The 15,648-nt window shown below is 40.5% G+C and overlaps 1 long non-coding RNA gene across 1 annotated transcript in view; it reads right to left on the bottom strand.

Annotated features, from left to right (window-relative positions):
* Positions 1–14,133, bottom strand: part of LOC142469756 (uncharacterized) — a 49,982-nt gene extending 35,849 nt beyond the window's left edge. The window contains exons 1-2 of the long non-coding RNA XR_012789080.1: positions 13,890–14,133; positions 13,428–13,510 (exon numbers count right to left, since the gene is read on the bottom strand). This is a non-coding gene — a long non-coding RNA (uncharacterized LOC142469756). The remainder of the gene's footprint in view (positions 1–13,427; positions 13,511–13,889) is intronic.
* Between the last annotated feature and the right edge of the window lie 1,515 nt (positions 14,134–15,648).

Here is a 15,648-nt window from a genome sequence, read left to right as displayed (position 1 = left end):
AAGTTGTGGATGGGAGATAAATAAGGTCTCCATTTGCAAATTATACCTATCCCAACTAAGGGTTAAAGGCTTAGGGAAGGTTTTGCAAATGAAGCCAGGTGCAGATCACCTGGCCTTAATTAACAGATTATAGGAAAGGGCAGGCTGGATCAGTTCTCCCCTCATTCCAGCTAAGAGAGCTGGATGCTACAGACAGGCACTGGCCTGCAACAGACCTGGTTTATGATGTGTTTTATTCTTTGGTAAGTGGGAAAGCCACCAAAAAGATAGCTAGATAATTGCTGTCTAGTTAATGCTCAGATGGAGCTAGGATGTATTTTGTGTATTTTGTCTGGAGTGACAAAGATAATAAAGCCTTTAAACCAGAGCTGGATGGACCTGTGACTTTGCTTTACCCTATATAACGTCCCAGCCCTGGTTATGTCGTTATCAGTGTGGTTTGTGTACTGTTAGTATAAGTTTGGGAATGACCATTGAATGCCTGGGCCAGTGAACATGGCTGTGCATCAGGCACACATTGAGCCTGGGCTACTCATTGTGTGGGCCAAGTGCTGTCTCCAGAGAGAATGGGTGACAAGGGAGGAACATGCCTGCCTGCTGGGAGAGTATACACTTCCTGTTCTCTCCCCAGAAGAACAGCAATTCAACCCTGCAGGGTGTCTGGGACTGATTTTGGGTCCGAGCAAGGCCTGCATGGTTTTTATTGGTCAGTTCTATTTTGCCACGCTTCCATGCCCTGCCCCTCAATCCATCCTTCGCACTCAGCCCCACCCCGCCCTTGGTGACTAGATAACATCCCATACCTGAACTTTACAGAACCTGGAGCGGTCACCCTTGTTACTGGGATGTGGCATTCAACAGACTTTGGTGGCAGCAGTCAGACTAAGCTTGCTTTGCCAGGACCCTGCACCTAGCGAGCTATGAGTCCCCCATAAGTCACTTGTTGTGACATTATTGTGTTTTTGTTACTTATTGTCTACTTTTAGCTTTGGATAAATAAACCCGGGGGTAATTAACCTCTGTGTTCTGTCTGATAATTGTGATCCCAAGGTAGTCTGGTCAACCCAAGCATGACAAGCACTATATATCAAATGGTTAAAATGTTTGAAACTTATGAAAAAGTGTGCAAGACTTAGTAAAAACGATTCAGATATCGTAACTAAAAAAAAAACGAATAATAGAAAAAAATGTGTGATGCTCTAAAGACAAAACTGTGGTATATGACAATTGTAGATATAAATGGAAAAAACAACCCTATAATGTTTAAATGTCCCAATGGATGTAGTCTGGTTGAAAATTATCCCACATTGCAAGGAGGAAAGGATAAATTAAAAACACCTGCCGGTGACCAGCAAATGAAACATCCTTTGACTTCTGGACAAAATAAATGAGGTAAAATTGGAATAGACTCACTTGGGATACTTAATCCACGATAAACAGCAGGTCCAATATATCCAGCACCCCTGGGTTGAATGTGCCTCCGTTTGTGAATGTCTTCAGAGGAAAAAAGGGAGAGAAAAATGAAGCACTATATCCAGTGCTGTTGAAACAGCTATGAAACCATCAGGTGTACGTTCCCATAAAATTAAGCTATTTATTGGATCAAGAATATATGGTACAAAACACACCAATGCGTTTCGGACTTAGACAGTCCTTTATCAAGGTGAATACACAAATTACAAAGGGAGTGCGATTTATACTTACCCCGAAACCGCATGGACCAGTTGCGGTGACTTCCGGGTACGTCACATGACGCGGGTGCGTGACCCATGACCTGTGATGCCATCCCGTCGGTGAACGCAGTCGTAATGCATAGCCAGTTCCGGCGCGCGACGTCACTGCGCAAAAGTGGACCAGAGGAGCAAGGCGTCTGTGCAAACCAGACCACAATAACTGCCAATGCTAACCCATCTAGGTCCTGGATCGTGAATAGAGCGTGACGTCATCACGTCGACTGGCATGTGACCAAACCGGCACAATGCATCACGCTGCTAGGCAACATGACTCCCTTCATCTTGGGGAAAAAAAGATAAATCAATACAAAAACAACTTTATTGAAACTTGACAAAAGCACTCCAATGAATGACTACATGGATAAAACGAAAAATAATAAATGAGTTAAAACCAAAATTAAAAACAATTATTTAACAATCAGTTGACAACCTTGGGAAATATAATATCCATAGACCTTTATTGTGTATTGTATAGTATTTGTAAGGGTATATATGGAACTTGATTCTGTATTAAGTAAATATATATTTTTAAAAGGAAAAACTATAAAATAATGTAAACAAGTTCCAAACCCATAGAAAATAGAGACTGAAATACAGTATTTTATAAACTTAAATCAAAAACATAATCAATTAATGAATACATTTGTCTATTTGTAAATGGAAACACTAAACATGTATATCTAAAGTTAGTTAATCCAATGTCAGATAAAACATTAATCAGTGAATAATTACCAAGTGATCAATGAATTATTGCAAAACAATCTGTGCAATTGTCATAAAGAAAAACCTGAATATATAATATTCAAATAGAGGTCAAACAGAGTTTAAGTATCAAATAGAAGAGATCCTATATCCCAGTCTGAATTTAGACCATCAGAGGAGGCAACAGATTAAGTATTTTAAATAGAAGAGAACAATATTGGATATTCACCCTACAAACTCGTATCCCCCATGGTCTAAATTCAGACTGGGATATAGGATCTCTTCTATTTGATACTTAATCTCTGTTTGAACTCTATTTGAATATTATATAATCAGGTTTTTCTTTATGACAATTGCACAGATTGTTTTGCAATAATTCATTGATCACATGGTAATTATTCATTGATTAATGTTTTATCTGACATTGGATTAACTAACTTTAGATATACATGTTTAGTGTTTCCATTTACAAATAGACAAATGTATGCATTAATTGATTATGTTTTTGATTTAAGTTTATAAAATACTGTATTTCAGTCTCTATTTTCTATGGGTTTGGAACTTGTTTACATTATGTTATAGTTTTTACTTTTAAAAATATATATTTACTTAATACAGAATCAAGTTCCATATATACCCTTACAAATACTATACAATTCACAATGAAGATCTATGGATATTATATTTCCCAAGGTTGTCATCTAATTGTTAAATAATTGTTTTTAATTTTGGTTTTAACTCATTTATTATTTTTCGTTTTATCCATGTAGTCATTCATTGGGAGTGCTTTTGTCAAGTTTCAATAAAGTTGTTTTTGTATTGATTTATCTTTTTTTCCCCAAGATGAAGGGAGTCATGTTGCCTAGCAGCGTGATGCATTGTGCCGGTTTGGTCACATGCCAGTCGACGTGATGACGTCACGCTCTATTCACGATCCAGGACCTAGATGGGTTAGCATTGGCAGTTATTGTGGTCTGGTTTGCACAGACGCCTTGCTCCTCTGGTCCACTTTTGCGCAGTGACGTCGCGCGCCGGAACTGGCTATGCATTACGACTGCGGTCACCGACGGGATGGCATCACAGGTCATGGGTCACGCACCCGCGTCATGTGACGTACCCGGAAGTCACCGCAACTGGTCCATGCGGTTTCGGGGTAAGTATAAATCGCACTCCCTTTGTAATTTGTGTATTCACCTTGATAAAGGACTGTCTAAGTCCGAAACGCATTGGTGTGTTTTGTACCATATATTCTTAATCCAATAAATAGCTTTATTTTATGGGAACGTACGCCTGGTGGTTTCATAGCTGTTTTAACAGCCCTGGATATAGTGCTTCGTTTTTCGCTCCCTTTTTTCCTCTAAAATAATATAAGAACTTACCAAGAAGAAACACAAAAGAACATGCTGACGTAAAACAAGCAATGACTTCTCAAAGTCCAATTTATTGATCTCTCCAGAAAGCAATTTTAATCCAAATCATCATTTAACCCAGAAGGTCACCATGTATTTAAACTAAAGATCCAAAAGGATTTTTCTCTTAAGAAGAAAGTGCCCCTGCCAATAATACCTTGACTTTCTAAAATACAAACAACACACATTATTTTCGATAAACCTTGTGCTGCATGGTTTTGCAGTTTTGAAGATAAAGTATGTCATTTTCTCAACTCATACTGTATTGGATAACACATTTGTGTTTTAGAGATACGTCTGATTGTTTTCCCTACACATACAGCAGTTCCACCAAAACTGTAAATATGTACACAATAGCCATTTCTACAATAGGTACATGATGCACAGCTAAATTAAAATCGTACTCCCTTTGTGCATATGATGGAAGAAGCTTTATTATATAAATGTCTGAAAATTTAGTGTACAGTAAGTAAGAATATTTCAGAAATGTTGTAAAATTTCATTCTATGTATAGCAGAGTTCCCCTCCTTACTTACGGTGAGGGGGAACTGCTGGGTTGCACGCCGGAGCTCATCATCATTTTAGTTTTGGCTCCACAAAGACTACAGCAGGACTAAGTGTCCCAGAATCCTTGGGGGGGAGAGAGATCAAGTGGGCAGTCCCAGCCAATGGGAGTCTGGCAGCAGGAGAAAGACAGGATTTCCTTTGAGACAAGGAGCGAGTGAGCTCAGTCAGATGGAGGGCTGCAAGACAGAAGGTAGTGCACAGGGAGCAGTGCTTCCTGGGCTTGGCCTAGACATTGCCCCTTAGGCCCAAGCTAGGCTCTGAGCCACCCCAGCGGAGTATTGCAGGGAAGGCCTCAGATAGGGACGCTTCCCCTTTAGCACCATAGTAGTACTGTTGCCACAGTGACCAGACACACATGCGGTGCCCTGCAGCCTGGGACCAGGTCACAGGAACCATAGACATTTTGTAAGACCCTCCGGATGGAGCTCACATGGCAAGGAGGATCCGGACCCCTTAGTAGAGGGGGGATTTGTGTTGGAGGCCCCGCTACATGTGACACGCTCCAACCCATCGCGACAAGCAGACCCTGGGTACTGGAGTAGACAGACAGGTACCAAATGTGCACCTACATACATAGGGGGTAGCGCTACCTTACACTTGGGTGGGAATTGCTGGGACAGGACACCAGGGGTTGGTGTCACGGCACCCTCAGTACTTTGGGGGAACTACTCTGTGTTGGGCACAGAGCACTATACTTTTGGTACCTATGTATTGTGAAATTTGTGTTTAGTATGGTGCACAGTAAAGATTAGTTATATACCTTTGTGTGGTGTATTGCTTGCTACTGAGTGATGGTTCCTGCGAGGAGTTATTCCGCAAATGCTGGGATCCCTCATAGGTGGAGGCACTGCACGTAAGGAGATAGAGCTCACCCAGGCTCCAACAGGAGCAGACAGTACAGCAGCATGCGTAGTTTCCCATGTAGTTCCCTTAGACATAGAGAATGGGGCTACATATGGATGGCAGGGAATAAGCAGCACATTGCAGACCCATACTTTGCTGACAGATCTACAGTAGGAGTAAGGAGTTGAATAATAATTAGAAATGCAAATATGCAGTCTGATATTTACAGTGTTCTTGTCAACCACTCTGACTAATAGGTTGGTTTAATTAAAGCCTCTTACTTTAACAATAGGATATTTTAATTTCAGACAGTTTTTTTGGATATGTAAAAAGCAATGATAAAATAAATTATCCCTAAACGTAATTTTTTTTCATGAGTTCACTTTGATATGAGTGACATCCTGCAAAATGCATGAACAAAATGAAAACCAACACATCGAGGGACAATAAATTTGTTTTTGTGTTATTTGTCCAAACATTATTACGGATATCATGCATGTCCATTAGTTGTCCCCTGCACAGCACCAAATATTAAACATGTTTTGCTTACTTCACAAATTATGTTGATGTGTTTAAAATCGAAAAAAAATGTTGCACCCATACACCATTTTGTATCATTATGATATGTGCATCTGCTACCTTCTGTTACCGCTCACTAATGTGAAGGTTTAGGAGGCTTCACTAGCACTAGCAAGTTTAATGGCCATGTTAGATGACCATTAGATTTGACTGATAGGGCTGTAGGTATATTTACAGAAGGAACATTTGGCTTCTTGTGGTGAGGATAATAGAGCCATGGGGGTAGGTGTCCTGGGCTGGGAGACTGAACCACCTTGTGGTAGAAGAAGTTATGGGGTGAGTCTCTTGTGTGCAGTAGGTGTTATTGAAGCATTCTCTAGCAATGTTTTTGTAGTCTCTTTGGTATGCAAGGGATGAGAAGTTAGCGTAATGTTAGCGTGTAATAAAACGCTCACTAGACCTCAAATTCCGGAAATTTGTAGTGTCTTTAAGATATTAATTAAGGGCCTGTATACAAGGTCATAAGTAGAAAAAACAATAAATTGAGATTGATACAGGGACCCTCTAGATCATATAATAGAATGTCCTGGGGGGGATATGTGGGCCTTGTATTTCTAACCCAGCATATAAAGGATAGATCATATGTACAATGATTGTCCAAGAAACCTATACATGGATTCATCATATCATCCATTCAACAGTCATACAGTATTTTCAAAATGCTACCAATGCATTTGTTAAGGTCAATCATGGGATCAAGAGATAGGATTTTGAGACTGTCACATCCTACAGTTGTCTCAGTGCCTCAAGTCTACAAACACAGTTATTGTGTATAATAATACCCCCCACCCCCCCATTATCCACTGGCATATGATAATGTCCTGATTATTGTACACATTATCAATAGCTTGTATTAGGATTGAGCGAGTTTGGAATAAACTCTACATTTGTGTTTAAGACTGGAAAAAGTTTAATAGTAGGTTCGGGAGAAGGTGGATCGAAGATAATCCTGTTTTTAAAAATATTGTGTTTTTAACAGAAACCCAATTAGAATATGGAAGAGAAAATACGCACTAACTCTTATTTAATTGGAAACTAATAATAAAAAATTGGGGGGAGTAAAGAGAATGTGAGGGCAATGTGTATAACAATAAACGCATAGAAATGGGACAAATTAGAAATTCTGTAAAAAAATGGGATGAAAGACAGTTATACAAAAAATGCAATGATATAAATCTAAAAAAGAAATAAAATGGAAAATAACAATATGGATATATTGTATTGTATTGTATTGTATGTCTTTATTTATATAGCGCCATTAGTGTACATAGCGCTTCACAGTAGTAATACATGTGGTAATCAAATAAATAACAGATAATATAAATAACAGATCATGGGAATAAGTGCTTTAGACATAAAAGTAACATTTCGGAAGAGGAGTCCCTGCCCCGAGGAGCTTACAGTCTAATTGGTAGGTAGGGAGAACGTACAGAGACAGTAGGAGGGAGTTCTGGTAAGTGCGTCTGCAGGGGGCCAAGCATTATGTATCGTGTTCAGAATATCCACAGTGCTATTCATATGCTTCATTAAGCAAGTGTGTCTTAAGGTGGGTCTTAAAGGTGGGTAGAGAGGGTGCTAGTCGGGTAATGAGGGGAAGGGCATTCCAGAGGTGTGGGGCAGTCAGTGAAAAAGGTTTAAGGCGGGAGAGGGCTTTAGATACAAAAGGGGTAGAAAGAAGACATCCTTGAGAAGAACGCAAGAGTCTGGATGGTGCATACCGAGAAATTAGGGATGAGATGTAAGGAGGGGCAGAAGAATGTAAAGCTTTAAAAGTGAGGAGAAGAATGTAGTGTGAGATGCGGGATTTGATCGGAAGCCAGGAGAGGGATTTCATGAGGGGAGCTGCTGAGACAGATCTAGGAAAGAGTAGAGTGATTCTGGCAGCAGCATTTAGGATAGATTGTAGGGGAGACAGGTGAGAGACAGGAAGGCCGGACAGCAGGAGGTTACAGTAATCAAGACGGGAGAGAATGAGGGCCTGAGTCAGAGTTTTAGCAGTCGAACAACAGAGGAAAGGGCGTATCTTAGTTATATTGCGGAGGAAAAAGCGACAAGTTTTAGAAATGTTTTGAATGTGAGGGGCGAATGTGAGAGAGGAGTCGAATGTGACCCCTAGGCAGCGTGCTTGGGCTACTGGGTGAATGATTGTAGTTCCAACAGTAATGTGGAAGGAGGTAGTAGGGCCAGGTTTGGGAGGAAGTATGAGGAGCTCTGTTTTAGCCATGTTGAGTTTAAGGCGTCGGAGGGCCATCCAGGATGATATAGCAGAGAGACATTCAGAAACTTTGGTATGTACAGCAGGTGTAAGGTCAGGTGTTGAAAAGTATATTTGTGTGTCGTCGGCAAAGAGGTGATAATTAAACCCAAAAGATGTTATTAGGTCACCTAGAGAGAGTGTGTACAGAGAAAAGAGAAGAGGTCCCAGGACAGAGCCCTGGGGTACCCCCACAGAGAGATCAATAGAGGAGGAGGAGGTGTTAGCAGAAGAGACACTAAAAGTACGATGGGAGAGGTAGGATGAGATCCAGGATAGAGCTTTGTTCCGAATACCTAGAGTATGGAGAATGTGGAGGAGAAGAGGGTGGTCCACGGTGTCAAATGCTGCAGAGAGGTCGAGTAATATGAGCAGAGTGTAATGACCTCTGTCTTTGGCAGATATTAAAGTATATAAGGTGGAATCCAAAATGTATATACGTAGAGTTAGTTATTTAGAATAAAGCTATGGAAAGTATATTCTTCAAAAAGTATCTCAAAGGTGGGCTGCAGCTTCACATTGTTTAAATACTGTGTCCCATTGTCTAATGACTTCCTAGAAGCAAACATAGGAGTTCCGGCAGGGTTTTAGCAAGGTCCACTGTCCTGTTAAATGACTATGCTCACTTTACATGTGACAACAATGTCCCAGTAATTGGAGAGAATATATGTATGAGTGAGATACTTTCTGCATGTATCCTACTAATGGTTAAATCTATAAGAAATGACAATGAACTAATATCTCGTGCACTGTAAGGGATAGCTATAAATAACCAGGTATTGTAAATCAATAGCATTTCTAAGCACAGTAAATAGATGAATAAATAATAAAATGTTATCAATATAAAACTGTCCTGGGTAACCAATTTTTGATAGATCCCAGTATGTACATAAATGTTACACTGAGTGAAAGGGTATATAAGATAGTCTGGAATGTTATGGGGCTACAGCACTACAGTGAATGTGGATCATTTGCGGTTATTAGCTACAATGTATCAGCCGCATAACAGACACGCTCTTTTGGGGAAGGTATAGCAGAGCCTCAACAACGGGCGATGTGTCTGCCTGTAAGGACAACAAAAGCAGCGATAAGACCAATCAAAAGTCCTATATGTTTGTAAAGAGCAGAGGATGTCTAACTCAAAGAAGCACCCAATTATAGGTCTCAAAGTGTGAATGAAGCTTTATAGTTGCTGAAGCTAAATTAGCTCATATAAACTAAATATCACGCTGACTATATGGATATGTTGAAATGCCAGTAAATATGAATCATTTGTGATTAGTTACAATGTATCAGCCACAGGACAGGTGTAGCAGAGCCACAACAACGGACATCTGTCCTAATACAACTCATCATGTGAGAGTGAAGCGCTATAATTATTAAGGCTAAACTAGCTAGTATCAACGAAACCCCACATTGACATTCACTGCCGCTGGTTACTATCCTAACTCAAATGCCACTAGCTGAACCCTGCAGTGCAAAATTAAAATTCTCCCTAGAGTCTCAGAACAGAGCCATCAACTGCATGTCGTAAAAGGTCATAAGAAACGTCCCAACATTTATTTATTTCACATTGTGGTAACCTTTATGGGTATTTATAGCATAATACTTTTTATCATTTGTGTATTTTGATACAGGCCCGCTAGCGACCAATATGTTTTCATCAAGACCACATGAGTGCCCACTTCTTACTCTTCTATACTTTCACATATTGACATTTTTATACAAATACATCTGGCATGTTTGATTTCAAGTGCCATTTTTTTTTAGTTTTCATTTAATGTCTACATAGCGTTTTTGCAGTTTTGGATGACACACGGGAATCTGCCAACGCGGTTAACTGTGATGTGCTTAAATTGACCATTTTTTATAGCCATGGAAGTGTTTAGAGGCCATTTTTCCTAAAATAACCTCATAGCACTCCACTATTTTTTCTATTAACATCAAATTCTCATACCCAGAGAATTTAAAATAATGCAGCCTCTGTCTCAGCTGCATCACTGCCATGTGAAGATTGGTGTGCCCGTATATAACTATAAATATAGGCAGTGTATGAGACACTGCTTTTGTGTGTTTTGACAAAAAGCCATGTAGGCTCGAAACGTCACAGATCTAAATTTTGTAGTATTGGATGGAATACATTCTTGGACTATGGATTACTTAATAGACCGGTCAGATATTCCTGATCTAAAAACAGGAATCCCAGAAAGATAAGTGGTTGATATTTTTTTTAATTTATGTAAGTGCTACTAACTTATATTGTTTTGTTAGATTGATACTGTCCTTGGGATACATAGTTCCCTTGAATATACAGTTCAGTATTTGTAAATAGTTTTCATATCCCTGGTTAGATGCCTCTTTTTCTAATGTACACAATCAGAAATGTGCTTGCTTTTCCTCATATCAGACTTTCCATCCCATGTTATAATTATTTTAGCTCTGTTCTGCCTTTGTTCTAATTCCATAGTGTATATTTATGGAGCTGTACTCAAAACTGTACTCCATATTCAAGGTGTGGTCATACTAAGGATATATGCAGTGACATAGTTATGCTCTTCCCTTCTTCCCATATGCAAAATAATATGCTAGTAACCTTTTCAGTTGCTGCCTGAAATTGGGCATGATTGCTGTCTGCTGTCTACAGTACAACCTCTCCTAAATCCTTAACCATCAAGGATTGACCTAATTATCTCATTTAGTTTGCATATAGCCTGCTTATTCTTTCTTGCTGCCCAAATGCAAAATCTAAGTTATCTGTATTAAACTTAATCAGACATTTACCAGCCCAAGTTTTAACTTTAGCCTAATCCTTCTGTAGAAAAATGACATCTGAATCTGATTTTACTATAGTATCTTAATCTAAATTTACTTGATTGGGAGAAGGAGTGGCAAAGTGAGTAAAGACACTAACTGGCACCGAGTTCTGGTTCAATTCCCAGTGTCGGCTCCTTGTAACCTTGGGCAAGTCACCTTATCTCCCTGTGCTTCAGGCACCAAAAACATAGATTGTAAGCTCCACGGGGCAGGGACCTGTGCCTGCAAAATGTCTCTGTAAAGCACTACGTAAAACTAGCAGAGCTATATAAGAACATGCTATTATTATTATTATTATTATTATAATAATCTAGCGCCCTTAGCAAAGATGAAGTCTCTCTATAGGTCATCAATAAGCAAGTTAAAAATGAGTGACCCTAGCACTGAATCTTAAAGAATTTCCTTTTAGCCCAATCTGAAAAGATAGATAGGAAAACTTTAATTAGCCTTTATTTTGTACACTAATCTCGTGTAGCGTCATATTAAAGGCCTTTTGCAATACTTTACATACTTTTAAAATGGAGGCCAACATAGTAGACTAACAGCGAAGTGACCAAAGAGTGGACAAACTGTAGTGCATTACCTTAAATGGTGGGAGGGCAGGCAGGTCAGATAGGTGTTTATATTAACAACCAGAGAAGAATCTATATCTATATAATTGAAAATTATATCTATATAATTGAAAATGTTGTATGTTTGCTGTTCTTATGGGCAATCTGATTGGTCCGTCGGTCTGTCACTCAGCCTCTGGCCAATCAGATTGGTCCGTCGGCCCATCTGCCCCCCCCCCCACGGCTCTCATTGACTGGTGTGCTCTAACAGTCTAACCCACTCTTACACACACACCACCCTCACACCGCGTGCACCTCTCCAAGACTGCCTACCACACATGCACCACCAGCCGCTGCCTCCCGCCCAGGTAAGTTACTAAACCGCCGACTCACATCCCTGCGCCTCCAGCCTCCCCTCCCAGCTCACACCACTGCCGCCGAACTGCCGCCTCACACCCCTGCGCCTCCGGCCTCCCCTCCCAGCTCACACCCCTGCCGCTGGCCCGCCGCCTCACACCCTGTGCCTCCCGACGCCTCACACCCCTGTGCCTCTCGCCTCAACCGGCCGGGAGCAAACGGGGGAGCGACCGGCCGGTACACTTGGGAAGTCTGGTTGAAATGCAAAACTAAATTTAAGCTCTCCTCTAGTGGCTCCCAACTCACTCCGATCCTAAAAAAAAACAAATTCCCTCCAGGCTGTGAACCTAGGCAGTTTGATCAATTAAGAGTAAGGGGGATCCAGGCGGTCGCCGACCTATTGAGCATTGGAAGGATGCTGAGCTTCCAAAACATACACACCAAATTTGAGGCTCCTGATTTGAGCCCATTCAAATATCTCCAAATTAGACATTTCGTTCAAAAACTATCCCCAAATTTGGAACTCCCCCCTCTCACAAGATTTGAGAGGCTGTGTCATTGCAGCTCTCACCAAAAAGGTCTAATAACACAAATATACGCTGCATTGGAGATATCAGCAGACCCTCCCGTGCATGACTATATGCTCAAATGGGCCGCGGAATTGAACATAGTTATAGACAGAGAGGACTGGGAGGATATTTAGGGTGCGGCTTCGGGAACTTCCATATGTACCACGACAAAGGAAAATATCTATAAAATCCTGTTTCACTGGTATCTTACCCCAGTGAGACTAAAACAAATCTACCCCCTGACCTCTGACCTATGCTGGAGAGGCTGTGGACAAAGAAGGGACATGACCCATATATGGTGGTCATGTCCAAGCATTCAGAATTATTGGCTTTCAATACAAACTTTAATAAAAGAGGTGACCACCACCAACATTCCCATTGATCCACAGACCTACCTACTCGGCAGGCCACAAGAGCAAATTGACCGCCTAGTTAGGAAATTAATCTCCTTCATTTTAACAGCGGCGAGATGTGAGGTGGCGTCTCACTGGAAGAGTGTACTTCCTCCCTCCTTGTGGAAGGTTGAGAGAAGAGTGAACGAGGTTAAGCTAATGGAGAGGTTGACGTCGTTTCTCAAACGCAAAACTGAACGTCACTATGAAATCTGGGATCCGTGGCTTAAGCGTTAGCCCAACCCAGTAACCCGATTATCCGAGATTGAAAGGGCCCTAAAGATTACAGACTAAACCAAAGAGGCCTAATTATAGGAGTCGAGATCCCCCCATTCTCCCCCCTTTTTCCTTATTCTATCTTTCCGACCACACTCTCACAGGTTCACTGAGTGGACTTGAGGTCTTTTCTGTCTCCCCTTTAAGAAAAAAGGAAACCTAGTCTTGATTAGGCTGTAATGATATGTCAAATGCTTGTATTTTTGATATCTGACTAATAAAAACGTTTGAAAAAAAAAAGAAACCTCCCTGAACCGCACAATATTGGGGTTGACGTAAAGAAACAAACTTGCAACTTTAAAGATACCTTTATATACATGTTGCCACAGTTCAATCTGTGAGGATCTAATTCATTGGATGAATGAAATTTGGATTCCTTACCTGAAGTTGTAGACATATTGCACTATTTTGTATATGTTTCTTCTTTTCCATGTCATTGCGCTCCCTAACCACCTTGGACATCGCTATATCATGAGGCATGAGGATTAAGAAAGAAATCCTGGATTAAGGTTGAGCAGCATCGTACAAAGATATTTATTCACATAATATATATTTTTTTCTGTTTATAGTCACTGAACACTATAAGATTTATTTAAATCACTGCAAACTCACTTTATTATATTGTTCACTAAGATCTTTTATTTAAAAGATCACAATCTAGATTTGAGCGCTATTAGACAACACCTCTTTTTCACAAACTAGAAAAACTATAAATACTAAAGTCCCTGGGAGAATAAAGGCAGGAGCAGATAAAGTTGTTGCCAGACTGTGCAACTATTAACTTAAATGGGGCTAAGCCCCTTTCCAACATTAACACACAAGTCAGGAAAAGGCAAGTTTTACCTTTGGGCCCCAGGCTTCCTCCTGGCTGGGATAGGGGGTTGAAAAGTCCATCCAGAGTGTTCTCTCTTGAATAGTCCTGTCTGGTACTGTAGCTTCCTGGATCACAGTATCCCCTGCAGTGAGCGCTAAAAGTTTTTTATAAGTCTCTAACGAGGCAGATGGGGAGGCTAATTAAGCCAGGCTGCTCGGGAATTGATCTCCTTAGTGCTGTCAGGCTCTGTAAACAGGTTTCTCCTGCATTATTATCTGACAGGGATCCACCCTGTTAAAGGAGATTAAAGTAAAAATTCACTAACACAAGGGTCTTACGTACTACAAAGTAAAGGAAATATAACCATTAAAAAAACTTTAAAATCAGAAATGTTATTTGCGTTGAGACCTAGATTCACTAAGCTCCTTTAAATCAGGGCAAATAACATGACATTACCTTTCGCAGGGTTTCTCAGACAAACCCCTGAGGAAGCAGGAACACCCTGCGAAACACATAGGGCGACGGAGGACCCAAATCCGTGCTGCACACCATAACCCAGAAGTGACTTCTGACTCTGGCAGGGATGGCAAGCACGGTCACAGGAACACGAGAGAAAGGGATTTTCTTTTTCATTGGCTTTCTGCATGTAAGCTCAAAGGAACTGGCAACTTGTGAGTTTGTAGGGTTTATCCCTGTTTTAAACTGCATAAATGTTTTTTTTTTTTTTCATCTTTGCACCGTGAGGCTGCTCTGCTTTCTTCACATACTGTATAATATTGCATGGAGAGACAGCCAACATAGAAAAGAAACATCAAAAGATACCTTTCAGTGCCTGGGGTCGGGGCACTTGCATATAAGTGCATATCTTACCAGAAATTGTGAATAGCTCTGTTTTTTGAACATACTGTTCTTCACTATGTTTTCTTGTTCCCTTTTTTTGTTCTGAGGTGCGCTGATTTCTTTTGGAAGTATAAGGATCATACGTTTATCATTTACAATAACGGAAGTAATTCATAACTCACGGCTTTTAACAGCAGTAAATCCCGGTTGAGGTCACGTTTTTTGCTTTAGTGACACAGCAATATGATTAATGGGCATTAATTAGGTTAACGTCACGTTACATAAGTAGGCCAATGGAGCTTAGTGAATCTGACCTTAAGAACCAGGAGTCTCCTAAATTATACAAATACGAAAGAATAAATAGCGGTTCCCAATGAAAGAACTCCAGGGCTAGAGTGCGAGGAAGCTCAATAAAAAGTGAGTTTATTTAAGCAGTTGTATAATTTAGGGGTTAGCACGCTAACAGAGCTCCAAATGGGTTGTATTCTGACTGGTAGCAAATATGTAAGTGAGTACTACTGTGAAGGATAGAATATGGGTGTCATATCTCTATATTCTGAAGAAACCACTCGTCTCCATTTTTATATCTGTTTGCTGTGCTTTTTTACTAATACTGTTTTCTATCCGAGGTGACTGTGAAATTCCGCTTGCACAGACTCTCGCCCACGCCCACGCAATAAGGAAGTAGCAAAGTGACCTAAAGCCGACTGATTACAGAGAAAACGAAACATAACTTCAGAAAGCAAGGACACACGGCATTCCTGTGAAACTTGCATCAGCCGACAAGACCCCCGCCCCCATTGTGCCTTTTTTCTACTAACTAATGTAATAATTGGATAAGCTTTGCCGCATAATAGGTGTGGCATTGAATGATTGGCTAGTGTTAGCCTACTTTGATATAAATAGATTGTAATACAAAAACTCGGCAGTTCCTGTGTTGCCCCCGGG

Source organism: Ascaphus truei, chromosome 1, assembly GCF_040206685.1.
Source record: "Ascaphus truei isolate aAscTru1 chromosome 1, aAscTru1.hap1, whole genome shotgun sequence".
Classification (NCBI taxonomy): domain Eukaryota; kingdom Metazoa; phylum Chordata; class Amphibia; order Anura; family Ascaphidae; genus Ascaphus; species Ascaphus truei.
Note: the sequence above shows the minus strand (reverse complement) of the source record. Positions and strands in the feature narration are given on the sequence as shown.